Source organism: Ambystoma mexicanum, chromosome 7p (assembly GCF_040938575.1).
Source record: "Ambystoma mexicanum isolate Mex_15411 chromosome 7p, UKY_AmexF1_1, whole genome shotgun sequence".
NCBI classification, from domain to species: Eukaryota; Metazoa; Chordata; class Amphibia; order Caudata; family Ambystomatidae; genus Ambystoma; species Ambystoma mexicanum.
The window spans coordinates 649,742,526-649,760,486 of record NC_090939.1 but is presented as its reverse complement, the minus strand read 5'-3'; the positions used below and the strand labels follow the sequence as shown (position 1 = coordinate 649,760,486).

General features: G+C 50.2%; 1 protein-coding gene across 1 annotated transcript in view; it reads left to right on the top strand.

Annotated features, from left to right (window-relative positions):
• AFF3 (ALF transcription elongation factor 3) overlaps positions 1-17,961 on the top strand; it is a 2,498,221-nt gene that overhangs the window by 2,167,281 nt on the left and 312,979 nt on the right. The window lies entirely within an intron of this gene.

The window sequence follows — 17,961 nt, the reverse complement described above, 5'->3', positions numbered from 1 at the left end:
AATAATTCATCTAAGGTGGGATTCAGTGCCTCTCTCCACTTACATGCAACCAAATGCATCTAATGTCCACATGTGTTAGGGAGAATTCTCTGTTAAGGCTAATTTCCCAAACCTAGTGAGTCTCCCAGCAGCTTTGCTGGATTTTTTTCAGGTTTATTTTTTTCTCCTGCTAAGAGTGAGACTCTTTTTCTCCCACTCTTAGGCACGATTTGAGAATGTCCTTTGACTGTGAATGTGTTTTATGGGCTATGGGGTCTTTTACTCCATAGGGCTTCATGTGTTTTTGGTATGTGTGTCACACAGCACCCTCAGTGCAGTAACACAGGGGTGTCATAGTGACCCCCAAACATAGACTCCATACCCTGGGACTGACTACTGTCTCCCAGGGCATGTAAAGTCACCATTAGCTTTACTAGTCTCAAATTGTGAACAGAACCAGTACCACATCATATTGTGGAAGTACTGGTAGGGGTAATTCGATTGCCCCAGGGTCTGTTTTCCAAGGGGGCACTGTCCAGTCCCCCCTTGTCGAGTTTCTGGCTGGTGGCAGTGGATACCACGAGAAATATTCCACCGGAATATTTCTTATGGGATTTTCCCATTGATTTCAAACACACCACTTTTTGGTGCAATGTTAAAGATACCACTGGGTTATTTATTTAATATTAATTCCCCCTTTGGGTCTTTTTGCCAGGACTCGGTTTTAAAATGGCGTTTGTGTTCGCCTCTGAAACTCTAACCCAAGTCGAGCCCTTTGTTCCACTTTTTGGTGGGCTTCTGCACAAAAGCCCCCCAAATGGTGCCACTCTGTCTGGGGTCTACAGGATGTGTGGGAGGGGGATTAGGCATCCTGGACTGAGTTGCCTCAGCAACTCAAGTCGCACTCTTTTGTGATTGGCCCAGTGGTGAGCCGCCCGGCTCACCACTTAGTATGTTTGAGTGACAGCTAGGCTGTTGAATGGGGTTTTTTCTGCATAAAAGCAGGGATTTGGGGACTTGAACTTCAGAAGTCGCCACAGGACCTAAAGAATCCGAAGAGGGGAGAAGCTGAGTGATCTACAATGACGACACCACCGGTGGAGCCCTGCTGTAAAGAACTCACCACTTCCTCGACGACAGAGGAGATCTTCTTACAGGAGAGTCTTCTTCCCTTTGAGCTGGTGGGACCAACAAGTTCGCCTTTTTCGCCTTCCAGGACGTCTCGTGGTCGAATCGCCCGTGGCAAGCACCCCGGCGGCCAGATAGCCACGCTTCACCACTGACCGCAAATAAAAGGGTTGTACCTTTTAATGGGGAACTCCGCGGCTGGTTTCATCCTTGGCAATGCAACGACTTCCAGCTTTCTTCCTCGTCGAGATCATCTCTTCCTCTGGTCGAAGCCACGACTTGCACCCGCTGCCAGGAACAACTGCCACCGCTGGAGCTTCCTCACCATTTCAGGTACTGAGTCCCGCCTGGCTGCCCTTGCAAAGGACTGTCCAAGGTGTCCCGTAAATCCTTGACTTTCCAACTGGGTTGGCCTCCAAACCTTCTAACTTTATCCTTCTGAACTGATTCAACCTCTTTTGACATTTTCTGCAAAGACTTTGGGCCTCATTACACGGATGGCGGTAGGGATTTACCGGTACGGGTAAAATACCGGTACCGGTAAATCCCTACCGCCTTACTACGAGGTCCCTTTGCGGGTTGGGGGATTTAACACCTGCTTTTTGCAGGCGTTAAAATCCAACCCGCTTAGGGACCTCGGAGCTAATTACGGTACCGCAATTTGCGGTGCCGTAATTAGCGCCTTCCCTATTCCCATAGAGCCCTATGGGGCAGAAATGGGAATGGGGAAGGGCAATGGCGGAAAGGGGATTTACCGCCCCTCCAACCTTGGAATGGGGCGGTAAATCCCCTTTCCGCCAAGGCGGTGCCGGTATTTTACGGGCATGAGCCATGGCGCTAATAGCGGCATGGCTCACCGCCTACCGGGTAATGAGGCCCTTTGAGTGCATTTCCACTGTGTGATCTTGGGCACATTCAGCCTTGCTCTCTCCAAGAGTGGGCCTGGCCTATGAACTTTGGCTCTACAGTAGACCCTGTCTTTCTTGACTTGCTGTGGTTACTTAAAAGTGTTGGTACTGTGTTACTTCCATGCTCTGCCTTTTCTCTCCCTTTTTAAAGAATTATTGGAGTGCCATCTAAGATAACACGCTCACCTCTGTTTTGCTAATAAGTGGTGTCTTAACCTAGACTTGTTGATTAACTAACTTGGGAGGTGTATATACTTATAGTGACTGTGTTTGAACTTGCTTGATATATTAGTGCCAGTGTATTTTCATAAGTGTGTTTTTAAATAAATAATTATATACTTTTAATACCAAAGCTCTGGTCAGTGTTTGCTTGTTCTACTGTATTTTTAGCCCTATTGTGTATACTCTATATACTGCCTAACTCTTCTTGAGAGAAGTCAGACTGCTCAGCCACAGCTACCAGGTAAATCTCGGTGGTGCACTGCTACCAATTGGGTTTACTGCTTACTCCTGTGGTCTTAAACTTTTTACAGTGGTCCCTAAGGGAACTGCACAGGTTTCTGCCTAACACTGGTGTACAACGGTGGAATTTGTATTGAGTATACATTTTAGTGCGCTTTTAAATACCTTAGTGCAACTAACCACAAAGCTTAGCACTAAAAAGTGTATTTTCTAACCTGTCAACTATGGAAAGTTATAGTCAAGAGTTCCTTGCTACAAAAAGTGTTGACTGTTTAAGAGTTCTCAGAGGAGCCTACTCTCCCAGCAAATGTAGATAACAGCGATGATACTGATATTGATCAAAGTATTGATAATCTTGAGGCAGAGTCAGAAGAGGAGGGTGAGGCTGTTGTAGTTGTCTCCCCTGGGCCTCTGTCTGCTCTACCAGCTGTACCTTTGCCAGGTCCCACATTTAGTCCTCAATATATTGAACTAGAGAAAATGAAGCTTGAATTGGAGTTTAATAGACTTAATGCTCAAACAGAACAAAGGCACCAAGAACTAAGGCTCAGAGAAATGGAGCTCAAGCATGAGCTAGAGATGAAGAAATTGTCTGTTGAAAATGCTTCTCTCTCCGGATCCTCTAGGAGTTCCAGTCCCAAAAGACCCTGGATGCCTAAAGAGATTGTGGTTATGTATGAGCCTAAGTTGGATGTGTTAGATTGGTTGGCTATGTTTGAGTATAATCATGGGCTCCACGACATCTCAGGGAATGAGTTACTTCCTTGGTTGTTCTCTAGGCTCCCCCCTGTTGCATCTGATGTGGTAATAGAGTTGGGGGAGGTGGATAAGAAGGATTATGAATGTGTGAAGCTAGCTTTAATAGCTAGATTTGGGAAGACCCCTTCCCAGTACCTTAAGAGGTTTAGGACCCTCAAAAAGCATGGTGGTACCCCTTGGGCTACCTGGGTGAGTGAAAGTTTGAAGAACTTAGAGGGATGGATTAAGGGTTACAGGGTGAACACTTTTTTGTTTTTTCATAATCAATGTCAAATCAACACATTATACATTTCCCGTCCTCCCACCTCTCTCCCCCCGAACTCGAGCCGTTTCATCAGTATCATCTACGTGAGCATTTTCGGGAATCTCGTTGATTGTTGACTCATCTGAGTCTTCTGTTTCATGACTGGCCTGGTAATGGGGTAGCCATTGAGGTCACCAATTGCCTCCAGGCCATCAGGGGACCCACTTCCTCTTCTACCCCCCTGGTGGCGGCTTCAAACCAAACCGCAGTTTCTGCTTCTGCCCATCTCAGGAGGTCCGCCCACCATGTTTCCACTCTAGGCCTATGGGCCGCCTTCCAACACATTGCAATCCTGCGCTTGGCCAGGACATATGCCAGGTCTTTCATTTTGTTGATGTGCTTTAAATTACGTGGCCTGGGGAAATTCCCAAGCATGCATGCCCCAGCAGACCCCACATCCAGCACCACACACCCCCCTGGCCCTTTTCGTCTTTATTTCCTCCCAGAATCTATGCACCTCAGGGCAAGCCCAGAACATGTGCAACAACCCTGCCCCCTCCTCCCCACACCTGGGGCATTTCTGTATGGCTGAGCCTCCAAACCTGGCTATTCTTCCAGAGGTCAGATAGGCTCTGTGGGTGATATACAGCTGGATCTGCTGGAGTCTCGCATTCCGGGACACCTTTTTGTGGTACCTCTGAGCTCTATCCCATTGTCCATCTGTCATGGATTCTCCTATCTCCTCCTCCCAATCGTGCCTTAGCTGGAGTAGCTCCCTCTCTGCCTTCGCTCTTAGGAGCTTGTATATCCTAGATATTTCATGTCCACCCTCTGAGACGTCATACATCATTTCCAGGGTGGCATCAGGTTCTCCCGCCAGCGCCGTCTCGGGCCACCTTCCCCTTACCCGTTTCAAGAGCCTGATATATGTGATGCATTGGCCGCTATGCACTCCTGTCTCCTCCTGCAGCTTCTGAAACTCCAATACCTCTCCTTCCTGCCATATATCTCCGAGGGTGGCTAGACCCACCTGTTCCCAGTATCTGCGGACCGTTTCAAACAATTGGGGGTCATCCCCGCATAGAGCCACCAGCGGGACTTGCTGAGAGAGCGGGTCTGGTTCGCCCACCGTTTTCCATGCTCTGCGCCAAACTTTCCAGCCCAACTCCAATAGTCTCCCCCTCCCCACCATCTTAGTTTTATGTATCCAAACTGTCTCTCTTAGAAAGTATGGGGCTGAGTCACCCTGCAAAAGCCTGTCTTCTGCCGAGTCCTCTGCTGACAACCACCTGGCCACATACAACAGCTGTCCCGCCAGGTAATACAGTTCAAAGTTTGGCAGGTTTATGCCCTCCTTATCACAAGTGTTCTGTAGCTTCCACAGGGCCACCCTATTCCTGGAGTTGCCCCATATAAAGCCTGTGCACATGCCATGGAGTCTCACAAAGAAGCGTCTGGGGATCAAGTATGGGACATTCACAAAGAAGTGCAAGAGTCTGGGCAGAACGACCATTTTGAGCAGAGCTGCTCTCCCCATCATGGCCAGGGGCAACCTTGACCAGAACGCCATACTATTCCTAATACCCTCAATCGCTTTCTCTGTATTATGTTTGTGCTCTATCTCTATTTTATGGTAAATATTCACACCCAGATACTTGAATGTTACAGTCTGCCAGGGTATCCGCAGGATGGGTAGCCTCGCCAATGGGGTGCTCCTATACCTTCTCAAGGGGAACAAGCTAGACCTCCCGGGGTTAACCGATATGCCGAGAGTGTGGCGTATCGATCCATCACCTCCAGTACATATTGCAGGTTTTCTTCCAGGTGGCGCAAGTAGAGAAGCATATCATCTGCATACAGTGATATCAGATGTGTGCACCCTGTCGTGCGGATCCCCACCTTCCCGTATTGTTGCCGCAGGCATATTGGTAGTGGCTCTAATGCCAGGATGTATGACATGGGCAACCCTTTCTGGTCCCTCTGCTGAGTTGCCACTTGTCTGAAATTGTGGGTCCAGTTTTAACTCTCGCAATCGGGGAACTATATAGCAACTGGACCCATCTAGTATTCCATGTCCGGCTCACCTGGTTTCAGGAGCGGGACGATCACTGCCTCGCGGAGGGACGCTGGCAGTTCCCCCCTCTCATAGGCTTCATTGAACATGGCCAGCAGCGGCTGGGGTAGCTCCTGCTTTTTTGTTTTATAGAATTCGCTGGGTAACCCATCCGACCAGGGCGCTTTACATGTAGGGAGGTGTTGGATCACCGCCTCCAGTTCGTCCGCGGTAATGGGGGGAGTCTAAGTCTGCACGTTCTAGGTCATCCAATGTGGGCAGCCCCATATCCTCTAGCTTGGACTAGTGTAACAGCCTCTTTCTAAATCTACCTGCCTCTACTCTCCGCCCTCTGCAACTAATCTAGAACAGGACTGCGAGACTTGTCCTTGGCCTCAAGCCCTGGGATCGTATCTCTCCAGCTCTGAAATCTCTTCACTGGCTCCCAGTGGATGCAAGTATTAAATTCAAAACCCTCTGCATTGTCCACAAGGCTTTCTGGGGCCTGGGTCCAAAATACCTTCAGCTATCCCTCCGCAAATACCTCCCCTCTCAAGCTCTTTGCTCCTCTACCTCCAACTCACTCAGGGTCAGTCGTTTTTCTAAGAAACGAGCTGGGGGTAGATCTCTGTCTTCGGCTGGGGCCTCCCTCTGGAACAGCCTCCCTGCCACTCTAAAACTTGAGGAGAACCTTCTCCGGTTCCGGAAGCACCTCAAGACCGTCCTCTTTCCTTCTGCCTTCGCTCCCCCTCTCCCCTGCTGATCTGTTCTCTCTTGGCACCGTGCACCTGGCCATCTTCTGTCTTTTGGGCCCAGGTACCTGCTCATCCTGTCACCCTCCCGCACTGCCTCCGGGCCACCCCTTGCACTGGGGTCTGTATCTGCACCCATACAGCTCCCCCTTTTTCTTCCTCCACTTAACGGGCCTACCCTGTCTGCCGCCTTAAACCTAGCACTTGCAAATTGCTGGCTGCATTACCACTGTTTGTTGCCTTTATTATTTATTTTTTGTTATTTATCTGTTTCTCCTCTGCTTCGCACTTTCCACCTCTCCCCCTTCCATGCACTTTTCCCCTCCCCCCTCTCCCATGCACTTGCGCGTTTTCAATGTCACTGGGCCTAGTAAGATCGCTGTTTTGTTCTCCCCGTTCTCCTCCCTTGCCTTGTCGCTCTCTGAAACACTTTTGTATGAGCGCGATAGAAATAAAATATCAATCAATCAATCCTCTATTGTTTCCAGTATTTCCTGGCTCATATCTTCTCCTGTATCCTCATATAATCATCTATAGTACTTGAGGAACTCCCCGTTTACCCCCTCTTGGGTGTTATAAATTCGACCTTCTACATCCCTGACCTCTCTGATCACCGAACGGGGGGGTCTCATTTTTGTATAGCCAGGCCAGTAGTCTTCCTGGTTTATCCCCCCTTGCATGTAACCTCTCCGTATATTTCTTATAATTCAATTTGCATAGTCTATCCCAGAGGTCACTACAAGCTAGCTGTAAGTCTTTTATCTTGGCACTATTCTCTCGGGCGGTCCCCTCACTTCGAGTAAGGCCCTCCAGCTCTCTTTCTATTTCTAGCAGTGCCCGTTCAATACCCCCTTGGAGCCCCTTAGATTTTAATATGGCTACCCCACATACCACCACCTTAAATGCTTCCCATACTGTTCCCACAGAGCATACACTACCCGTATTAATTTCAAAGTATTCCTCGATGGCCTCCCTCAGATCGTCTCAAAATTCTGCATCCTGAAGAGCCTCAGTTCTGAGCCTCCATGTCGGGATACGCGCTCTGGGGGGTTGATGTTGCCACACTATGACCAGAGGCGAATGGTCGGATAATACCCTGGCCTTGTATTCGGCCCCCACCATTTCTCCCGCTATCTCCGCCGCAGCAAACACATAATCCAACCTTGTGTACAGGTCATGTGGCGCTGCACAGTGCGAATACTGCCTATCTGTTGGGTGTAGCCTTCTCCACACATCCTCCAGTCCGAGGTCTATCAATAGTGTCCTCAATGCTTTAGCTGCTGGCGCCGGCTTCCCTGATTTGTCATCTGACCTATCAATCCTGGGGTTCAGGGTACAATTGAAGTCCCCTCCCCACACCATCGCGCCACCCACCAGGGGGCTAATTTTACTGTATAGGGACCTAAAATATGCCGCTGTGTCATGGTTAGGGGCATAAAGATTTACAATGTTCACCTCCCTGTTTTCCCGGATTCCCGCTACCACCACCATTCTGCCCTCTGGGTCTATTGTCGAGCTGAGCAGCTGAAACGGCACGTGCAGTGCCACCCAAGTGATCACCCCTCTTGCATATGCCGAGTATGTGGCGCCTATGACATTACTCTTCCATTTCCTCCTGACCACCTCCAGCTTCTCCTTGGTGAGGTGGGTCTCCTGTAACAAGGCTATGTCAGTGCTCATCCTCTTTAAATGCATCATCACTTTGTTGCGTTTTAGATAACTATTGAGGCCCGCACATTCCAGGTCGCCACTCTGAGATTACCCGACGCCATCTGCTCGATGTACTCCCCCTCTACCCTCCCCTCCAATGTCTTCAATGATGACACGTTGTCCGATTCTTGGACCTCCCATCCTCAACAACTCCCCCCCTTCCCAAAACTCTGCCCCACTGCACACAACCTTTCCCCTCCCCCCACCCTACCCAGCCCCAACAAATGGCCAGCTCCATCCCTGGATCTCAGGCCCACCCGCGTCTGGTCCTATCTCGGAGCCGAGGACTAGGACCCTGCGGGGCGTCACCGATCTAACAGTGACCTAACTAAGTGTACAACTAAGGGGTTCGAGGATTGTCCTCCTGGAGCTCCCACTTGTTAAAATGGGATAGTTGCATCCAACGGATCCTGCCAGCACATATTTCCTGCAACATATTCCCCACAAGCTTTATTTAACACTATGTTCAATTACCTCGCCAGCATATATTTGCTGCAACACACTCCCCACAAATTTTATTTAATGCTAAAATCTAGTCCCTGTGTCCAGTCACCGGAGATGACCCAGCTGTGTGCTACTTATCGTCTACGGCTACCGTCTGGATGTCCGGTTCTTGAGGGCGACCCTGCGTGTCCAGCCAGTCCATAGCATCTTCCGGCGTCTCGAAGATCAGAGTTTTGTTCTTGTAGAACACTTTCAATTTGGCCGGGTAGAGCAACATGTATCGGTGACCGGCCTCTCTCAACCTCCTTTTCACCGCCCCGAAGTTCATCCTGCTGCGCTGTACGTGCAAAGTGTAGTCCGGGTACGCCGTGATTTTCACCGGCCCCATTTCTATCGTTCCTCCCTTCTGGAAAAATTCCAGTATCTTTTCCTGATCCCGATAGTTCAAAATCTTTGCGATCAGCAGCCGCGGGGGGGGGGCACTGGGGGCGGTCTCCTTGCCAAGGCACTGTGCGCCCTCTCTACTGCAAACCCCTCGGTCAGTGCTCCACCAGTTATTTCCTGCAGAAGCATGGATTCTACGTATTCTGTTGGGTTAGGCGCCTCCTCCGCCCTGTTCTCCAGGTTGCCCACACGCTGCACAAGGGTATGAAGTTCCGATCTGTGGGCGGCGCATGCCGCCGTATTCGGGGCCATCTCCTTTTCCAGGTTCCCAGTGCGCTCTGCAAGCGTGCACACGTCCTGTCTCAACAGATTGACTTCCTCCTGGACCGCTCCGATTTTGAGGTCCAGACCCACTTTCAATTTGTTCATTGCTAGGCCCAGTTTGGTCTCCCAGGCAATTTTCAAGTCTGCAATCGCTGCCAGCACTTCCTAGATAGTGCCCGGTGTCTCCGTCACTGCAGCGGTGGTGTCCTTGCTTTTACCGCCTTCTGCGCCTGTAGGCGTCTTGGCATAGGCCTCCATCATGGGCTGTTTGCTTTTGGGTCTGACAGTTTTGTTAGACATCATGCAATGCTATTCAGGCGTGGGCCAGCGGCACCCCCCCTTGCAGAAGTCCGCGTGTCGCCCAGCCACTCTTGGCGTGTCCGGGGCCGATTCAGCTATGTTCAGGTGTGTACTTATCGCTCGCCCATTTAGGATGGGCTGTGCCCTCTACCGTACCTGCGTGCACACAGTGTCGCTCCCCAGCCCCCACTGTGTTCCTTTCAATAGCTGGTGGTCTTGTCCTCCCGCTGACCCAACGCTCTCCCACTCCGGTGCTTCGTGAGCCTCAAGGCCATCTGGCCTGTGGTCTTGCCTCAGATGTTTCGGCACACCCCTTGGCCAAGAAGGCCGTCTGACGCCATGTTTAGGAGCCAGCAAGTGCTCCGAAGTTATGCGCCCTCACTGCCTTGCTCCAGTAACTCGCAGTGAGGTCCCACCAGGCCCAAGCCTTGTTTGTACTCCTCGGCGCAATCCTGTGTTTAGTTTGGGCCGCTTGGTGTCCCAGCTTGGGTGCAGTCCCATTCCGCCAGGGGCCAGGGTGCACTATCTGAGCTCCCTACTGGCTTCTATATTCAGGATCGCCAGCTTGTGTGCCACGGGCACCTCCCGGCACTCCTTATCTTCCCCCAGGGGCTCATATGTGCCCTTTCAGGTTTCGCACCCCCTGGCTACCAAGCACCCCCCTCGAGGCGCATCTAACCTCTTGAGGTGCTCCGGTGCTCAGGGTGGCACCGCGCGGCTGCTCCAGCATTCCGCTTTTGGGCCCCAGGGCTACAGACCCACTCCTGCGAGGCTGTACCTTCCGATATTTTGCAGTGCCGCCGGGAAGATCCGCCGGGCTCCCCACCCGGAGCGCGTCCTTCCGTTGCTGGTTTCCCGCTTCTCGGGATGCCGCTCCAGCGAGTCAGGGTCCTGCCGGAGAAGTATCAACCCTGTGCTGGCCCACGGCCGTGCGTCCCAGCTTCCTCGGCCCCCTCGGGCCTGACACCCCTCGTATCTCCCGCTCCGCCGGGTGGTGTATGCCACAGTCTGGTGCTCGGCGGGCACCGAAGCCCCAGTACGGACCCGCGAGCACAGAACTGCCCTGCGTGGGTCTCTGTGGTCTGCCAATCGTCTGGGAGCCCAGGTGCACCGGGGCTCCTGCTTCTCCTCCTCGCGTCTCGGCTCCAGGGGCCGCTTCACGCCCTAGCCGGTTCCCTGCCGCTGATTCTGCACGCAGCTCGCGGGCCGAAAGCCCAGCTCAGGAAGAGGTTCACGGCAGCCTTAATGACACCATGCCAGCCCGTGGTCACTTCGGGGTGCCTTGGTCATTTTTACGACCCTTTGTCTCGCGGCCGCCATCTTCTCGCCTACCAGGTCGCGGGAGCTCTGCTGCGCCTCGGCGGCCGCAAATTCTTGAATGTGTACGGATCTGCTTCAAGAATCGTATGGCATGCACACAGGACCTTCCCACGCCCAGGGAAGTGTTGCAGTCCAGTTTTCAGACGTGCATATACCTATTTATCCCAGGATCTATGTCGGATCATTGGGAGCTCCCCGAGAGCACATCCTCTAACAGAGCCATCCAGCCACACCTACAGGGTGAACACTTATGAGGGAATGAAGAATATTGTGATGTTGGAGTCAATTTATGATGCCTGCTCTCCTGAGCTCAGACAGCACTTGGCTGATTCGAAGGAATTATATTCCAGGAAGCTAGCTAAGGCTGCTGACTTGTGGGTTGCCAACAGGGCTACTCAGAAGGACTCTGGGGCAACTCAGAAAAAGGATGAGGGGAAACAGCCTAAAAAGGACTCCAAAGAGAATTCTAATAATTCCAATCCCAAAGAGGCCCCCAAACAAAACCATAAGGGTAAGCCACAAGGGAAACCAAATCAGGTTAGTGTACCTTCTGGTGCCAAACCAGAAGGAAGTCAGAACAAGCCCCCATTCCAAAAAGCATTTGGTAAATGCTGTTTGTAGCTCTACTGATCATGTGAAAGGGGATCCCAGATGTAAGGGTAAACCTTCAGGGGTCCACACTGTCTCCTTAGCCTTCGCTCCAGAAGAGGAAGTACAAATGGCCAGTGGAAACTTTCTACTACTGGCTGATGATCCCATTGGAGTCTCAGCCCGTGGGCCTCATTACGACCCTGACGGATGGACCATGGTGCTAATAGCACCATGGTCCATGCCGGTAACTTTCCGACTCCGCCACGGCGGAATGGGGAATTACCACCCCATTCCGAGGTTGGCGGAGTGGTAATTCCCCCTTCCGCCATGGCCCTTCCCCATTCCCATTTTTGCCCCATAGGGCATAATGGAAATGGGGAAGGCGCTAAGTACGGTGCCGCAAATTGCGGCACCGTACTTAGCACCAAGGTCCCTTTGCGGCATGGTTTTTAACGCCTGCAAAAAGCAGGCGTTAAAATCACCATCCCGCAAAGGGACCTTGTAATCAGGCGTTAAGGGAGTGTGGTTGAACTAGACTGAAGAAGAGCTAGTAGAAGGCCAAGAACTTATTGGAGATCTGGATCCTGTTGACCATCCTGAGCTGCAGTCTTTGTTGGCAGAAGGTGGACCCAACAGGGCAGACTTCAGTAAGGGACAAAGAGAATGTCCAACTCTGGAAGGTCTTTGCCACCAGGCAGCGTCTCAGGCTGATGGGCAAGAGCCTGGGAAGTATAGGTTGCACTGGGAAGATGGCCTCTTCTACAGTGAACCGACTGAGTCTGTGCCTGGAGACTACAAGCATCTTGTAGTGCCTCAAGAAAACAGACTACAGTTCTTGCAACTAGCCCATGAGATTCCTTTGGCCGGTCACTTGAGTTTCAAGAAGACCGAGGAAAGGCTCTCACTTTACTTTTATTGGCCAAAAATGGGGGCTGAGGTAGATAAGTTTTGCAAGAGCTGCCACACCTGCCAGACTTCTGGTAAGGTTGGTTCCAAGAATGTGGCACCTTTAGTGCCTCTCCCAGTAGTGGGAGTCCCATTTGAGAGGGTAGGGATTGACATTGTTGGTCCCCTTGATCCTCCAACCTCCTCAGGTAACAGGTGTATCCTTGTTGTAGTAGACCATGCTACTAGATACCCTGAGGCAATTCCTACAAGGACTGTTACAGCTCAGGCTGTGGCTAAGGCCCTCCTTGGTATTTTTACCAGGGTTGGGTTTCCTAAGGAAGTAATCTCTGACAGGGGGTCACATTTTATGTCCCACTACATGAAGGCCATGTGGAAAAACTGTGGAGTTACGTACAGGTTCTTAACCACATACCACCCTCAGACAAATGGGTTGGTAGAAAGGTTCAACAGAACCATGAACAGCATGATAGGTGCTTTAGAAGAACCTCTTAAGAAAAAGTGGGACCTTCTACTGCCATGCCTTCTCTTTGCTTATAGAGAAGTCCCTCAGGAGGGAGTAGGTTATTCTCCCTTTGAACTTCTTTATAGCCATCGAGTCAGAGGTCCATTGGCCCTGATTAAGGAGGGGTTGGAGAGTGCTCCTTCCCCCAAGCCACTCAGAGTGACTGACTATGTGATAGGTCTCCGGAGGAGAATGTCACACATGATGGCAGAAGCTAGTGATAACCTGAAAGCTGGACAAGCTTTGGTCAAGCATTGGCATGATCAAAAGGCTAACATGGTTGAGTTCACTCAAGACCAGCTAGTTCTAGTTATGATTCAAACAAGGCAGAGGGCCTTGCAAGACAAATGGATGGGACCCTTCAAGGTTGTGGGAAAACATGGAGAGGTGAACTATCTGGTGGACTTGGGCAATCCAAAGGAGGCTCCCAGAGTCTTCCAGAGTCTTCCACACCAACAGACTAAAGGCGTATGTCTCTAGGCCTGAAGTAGGAGCCTTGCTTCTAGCTTCATCAGCTGTTTTTTTTTCGCGCCCTGATGCTTGCAAGCTTCGGCGCGTTACAAATAAATAAATTAAATAAAATAAAAATAAAGAGGAAGAAGAGAGTGAAGCTCTCCCTGATCTCATCAGAGGCTTAACCTTGGATGAAAAGATTGAAGGAGTTAATCTCTCTTCAAATCTGACACCTGAGCAACAAGAGGAGTGTGTAACGCTCACCTGATTCCCGTAGAGGCGCCGGTCTTGACTGGGCGTATACCGTATCTTCAAAGGTGATGTGTAACACACGGCTGGCTCTTTGGGCTGGACCTCTGTGCACTGTATGTCTGACGCGAAGGGTAAGATGTCTGCAGATAGAAAATATGGGATTAAGGAACTGGGTTATTGAATGTCTCTCTCTTCTTCCCTTTCTCTTCTCCTGTAGAACCCCAAAGGTTAACGTTCTCACCTTAGGTAAGTGAACGCCGTGCTCTCCATCTGCCTCGGGGCAGGGTGCTGTAACCAGTTTCTATAAGGGGAGCAGGCCTCTTGACTTCAGAGGACTGCTGTCCGTCGTTTACTGCACGAACGGTAAGTTTCGAGTAATTCTAATGTCTTTAAAGTCTTTAGTAATGATGTTTCTTGTTTTGCTGGGTTCCGGCGATGGCGGATGACGGGCTGAAGTGAGTTGAAGATGGAGCCCGTGTGATGAATAGAAGCGCCTGGAAGCACGTAAGTAAGCGCTTGTTGCCTGCTTCACGATGCGCTCTAACTGTCTTTTTATTTTGCAGGTACAAGTTCGGAGCGGCTGCAGGGTGCCGGAATACCCACTGGGTTAGATGTGGAAAGGAGTAATGGCACGTGAGTATTAAAGATCCCCAATGTCTTTAAACGCACCTTGTTTTGTCTTTCCGATGCGGGATGCAGCGCCGAAGGCCTCCGGAGCGTGCAAAGAGTTGGTAAGCTTTTGTCTTTCAGATGCCGGAATGCAGTGTGAAGACCTCCGGAGCGCATGAAGAGTAGGTAAGCCTTTGTCTTTCAGATGCCGGAATGCAGCGCGAGGCGTTGGTGACAGCCGATGGACCAGGTAAGTGAAGAGCTGTCACTGAAGACCGTAATGCTAACCTGTTCTTTCTTGTCTTTATAGGTGTTGCTGAAGACTGGATTCAGGATGGTAAGCCTTTTTCCTTAGGCCCAGGATCAGATGCAGAAGACACGATGAGCGTTCTGCTGCAGAGGATGCAGAATAACGCAAAGCAAGATTCATCCATCGGGTGTGGTTTAAATAGCCTCCTGTAGTGCTTAGGTGTCTCCTTCCACAGCCACGCCTAGGTAAGAAAAGAGTTCCTGCTTTCCAGAAGAGTTCCAGTGTTCTGAATCTAGGGAGTGGCTCCTGCCCCACCCAACAGGAAAAGTAGTTCCAAACAGAAGAGGATCAGAGGCTCAACTGGCAGGCAAGTAAGCAGCATGGTCTGCTGCAGGTAGGTCCACCCAAGCATTATGAGCCCGGCGCTTCCAGCGCTGGGACTGGGCATATTTATGAGCCTGGTGCCACTGGCGTCAGGACTGGGTCCAAAAGGTCCCAATTGGGACTGGTTGGCACTCGGAACCTGGGTTATGGATCTGCTTCCAAGGGAGTTGGAAAACCCTGACCTTTTGGAAGCAGAGATCATGACAGAGTGCAAATCTATGTTAAATCAGTTTGCCTCCCTGTTCTCACTTTCACCAGGCTTGACCCCTTGGGGCGGGCATGATATACTCACTGGTGGCTGTCTGCCAGTCAAAAGCAGAGGATACAGAATGTCAGAGAATGTAAGGACCCACATCAAAGGGGAGGTCAGCAAGAGACTTGACCTCGGGGTAATAGAGTCCTCTACTAGTCCATGGTCTAGCCCAGTTGTGTTAGTACCAAAGGCAGGATCCAAATAATTGAGATTCTGCGTGGACTATAGAGCTCTTAATGCAGTCACTAAGACTGAAGCCCACCCTTTGCCTAGAACAGATGAGTTGGTGGATAGACTTGGTTCAGCCAAGTTCCTCAGCACATTTGATCTAACGTCAGGCCATTGGCAAATAGCCCTGACAGACCATGCCAAGGAGAAAACTGCATTTTCTACCCCAGTTGGTTTATACCAATTTAAGATTATGCCTTTTGGACCGAAAAATGCACCTGCTACGTTCCAAAGGATGGTAAACCAGGTGATGGCTGGGATGGAGGACTTCTGCATGGCATACTTGGATGACATTGCAGTGTTCAGCCACTCCTGTGAAGAGCATGTTTACCACATAGGACATGTTTTGCAGGCTCTTGAGAAGGCCAATCTGACCATAAAGGCAAGTAAATGCCAGATTGGACAGAGTAAAGTGGTCTACCTTGGGCATGAGGTAGGAGGTGGAGAAATAAGGCCTTTACTCAGTAAGATTGAAGCTGTGCAAAATTGGACAACACCTACTACTCAGACCCAGGTGAGAGCCTTCTCAGGCCTCACTGGGTACTACAGGAATTTCATTGAGAACTATGGGACCATAGCTTCTCCACTGATGTGATCTCCTCTCCAAAATTCCCTAAAAAGGTCAGATGGAATGAGGAGTGCAATCAGGCATTTGAAAACCTGAATAAAGCTTTTTGCCAAGCTCCAGTACTGAGAGCTCCTGACTACCGCCAAACTTTCATTCTACAGACAGATGCTTCAAATGTAGGTATAGATGCAGTCCTTAGCCAACTGGATGGGAAAGGTAGGGAGCACCCCATTTGCTTCATCAGTATAAAGCTGAAGGATCCTGAGACAAGGTGGGCAACAATTGAAAGAGAGTGTTTTGCCATTGTGTGGGCTCTGAAGAAGTTTAGGCCATACTTGTATGGTTCTACTTTTGTCATTCAGACTGACCACCAACCCTTGAGATGGTTGATGCAAATGAAGGGGGGAAACCAAAAACTACTGAGATGGTCAATCTGCCTTCAAGGGTTTGATTTCACCATTGAGCACAGGTCAGGGTGTCACCACCAAAATGCTGATGGTCTCTCTAGGATGTATGTCATCGACTAGAGGTATGAGAATCATCCAGGAGTGGATTAAATCCTCCTGTCCCTTAGTCTGGGGAGTAGGGGGGCGAGTGTTAGGGAGAATTCTCTGTTAAGGCTAATTTCCCAAACCTAGTGAGTCCCCCAGCAGCTTTGCTGGATTTTTTGGGGTTTATTTTTTTCTCCTGTTAAGAGTGAGACTCTTTTTCTCCCACTGCATAATTTGAGAATGTCCTTTTACTGTTAATGTGTTTTATGGGCTATGGGGTCTTTTACTCCATAGGGCTTCATGTGTTTTTGGTATGTGTGTTACACAGCACCCTCAGTGCAGTAACACAGGGGTGTCATAGTGACCCCCAAACATAGACTCCATACCCTGGGACTGACTACTGTCTCCCAGGACATGTAAAGACACCATTGGCTTTACTAGTCTCAAATTGTGAACAGACCCAGTACAAACCATCATATTGTGGACGTACTGGTAGGGGTAATTCGATTGCCCCTGGGTCTGTTTTCCAAGGGGGCACTGTCCAGTCTCCCCTTGTTGAGTTTCTGGCTAGTGGCAGTGGATACCACGCGAAATATTCCACCAGAATATTTCTTATGGGATTTTCCCATTGATTCTAAACGCACCACTTTTTGGTGCAATGTTAAAGATACCGCCAGGTTATTTATTTAATATTAATTCCCCGGTTGGGTTCTTTTGCCAGGACTCGGTTTTAAAATGGCGTTTGTGTCCGCCTCTGAAACTCTAACCCAAGTTGAGCCCTTTATTCCACTTTTTGACGGGCTTCCACACAGAAGCCCTCCAAATGGTGCCACTCTGTCTGGGGTCTACAGGATGTGTGGGAGGGGAATTAGTGTCATGATCTCTGCTTCCAAAAGGTCAGGGTTTTCCCAACTCCCTTGGAAGCAGATCCATAACCCAGGTTCCGAGTGCCAACCAGTCCCAATTGGGACCTTTTGGACCCAGTCCTGGCGCCAGTGGCACCAGGCTCATAAATATGCCCAGTCCCAGCGCTGGAAGCGCCGGGCTCATAATGCTTGGGTGGACTTACCTTCAGCAGACCATGCTGCTTACTTGCCTGCCAGTTGAGTCTCTGATCCTCTTCTGTTTGGAACTACTTTTCCTGTTGGGTGGGGCTGGAGCCACTCCCTAGATTCAGAACACTGGAACTCTTCTGGAAGGCAGGAACTCTTTTCTTACCAGGAACTCTTTTCTTACTTAGGCGTGGCTGTGGAAGGAGACACCTAAGCACTACAGGAGGCTATTTAAACCACACCCGGTGGATGAATCTTGCTTTGCGTTATTCTGCAACCTCTGCAGCAGAACGCTCATCGTGTCTTCTGCATCCGGTCCTGGGCCTAAGGAAAAAGGCTTACCATCCTGAATCCAGTCTTCAGCAACACCTATAAAGACAAGAAAGAACAGGTTAGCATTCCGGCATCTGAAAGGCAAAGGCTTACCATCCTGAATCCAGTCTTCAGCAACACCTATAAAGACAAGAAAGAACAGGTTAGCATTCCGGCATCTGAAAGACAAAAGTTTACCAACTCTTTGCACGCTCCGGAGGCCTTCGGCGCTGCATCCCGCATCTGAAAGACAAAACAAGGTGCGTTTAAAGACATTGGGGAACTTTAATACTCACGTGCCATTACTCCTTTCCACATCTAATCCAGTGGGTATTCCGGC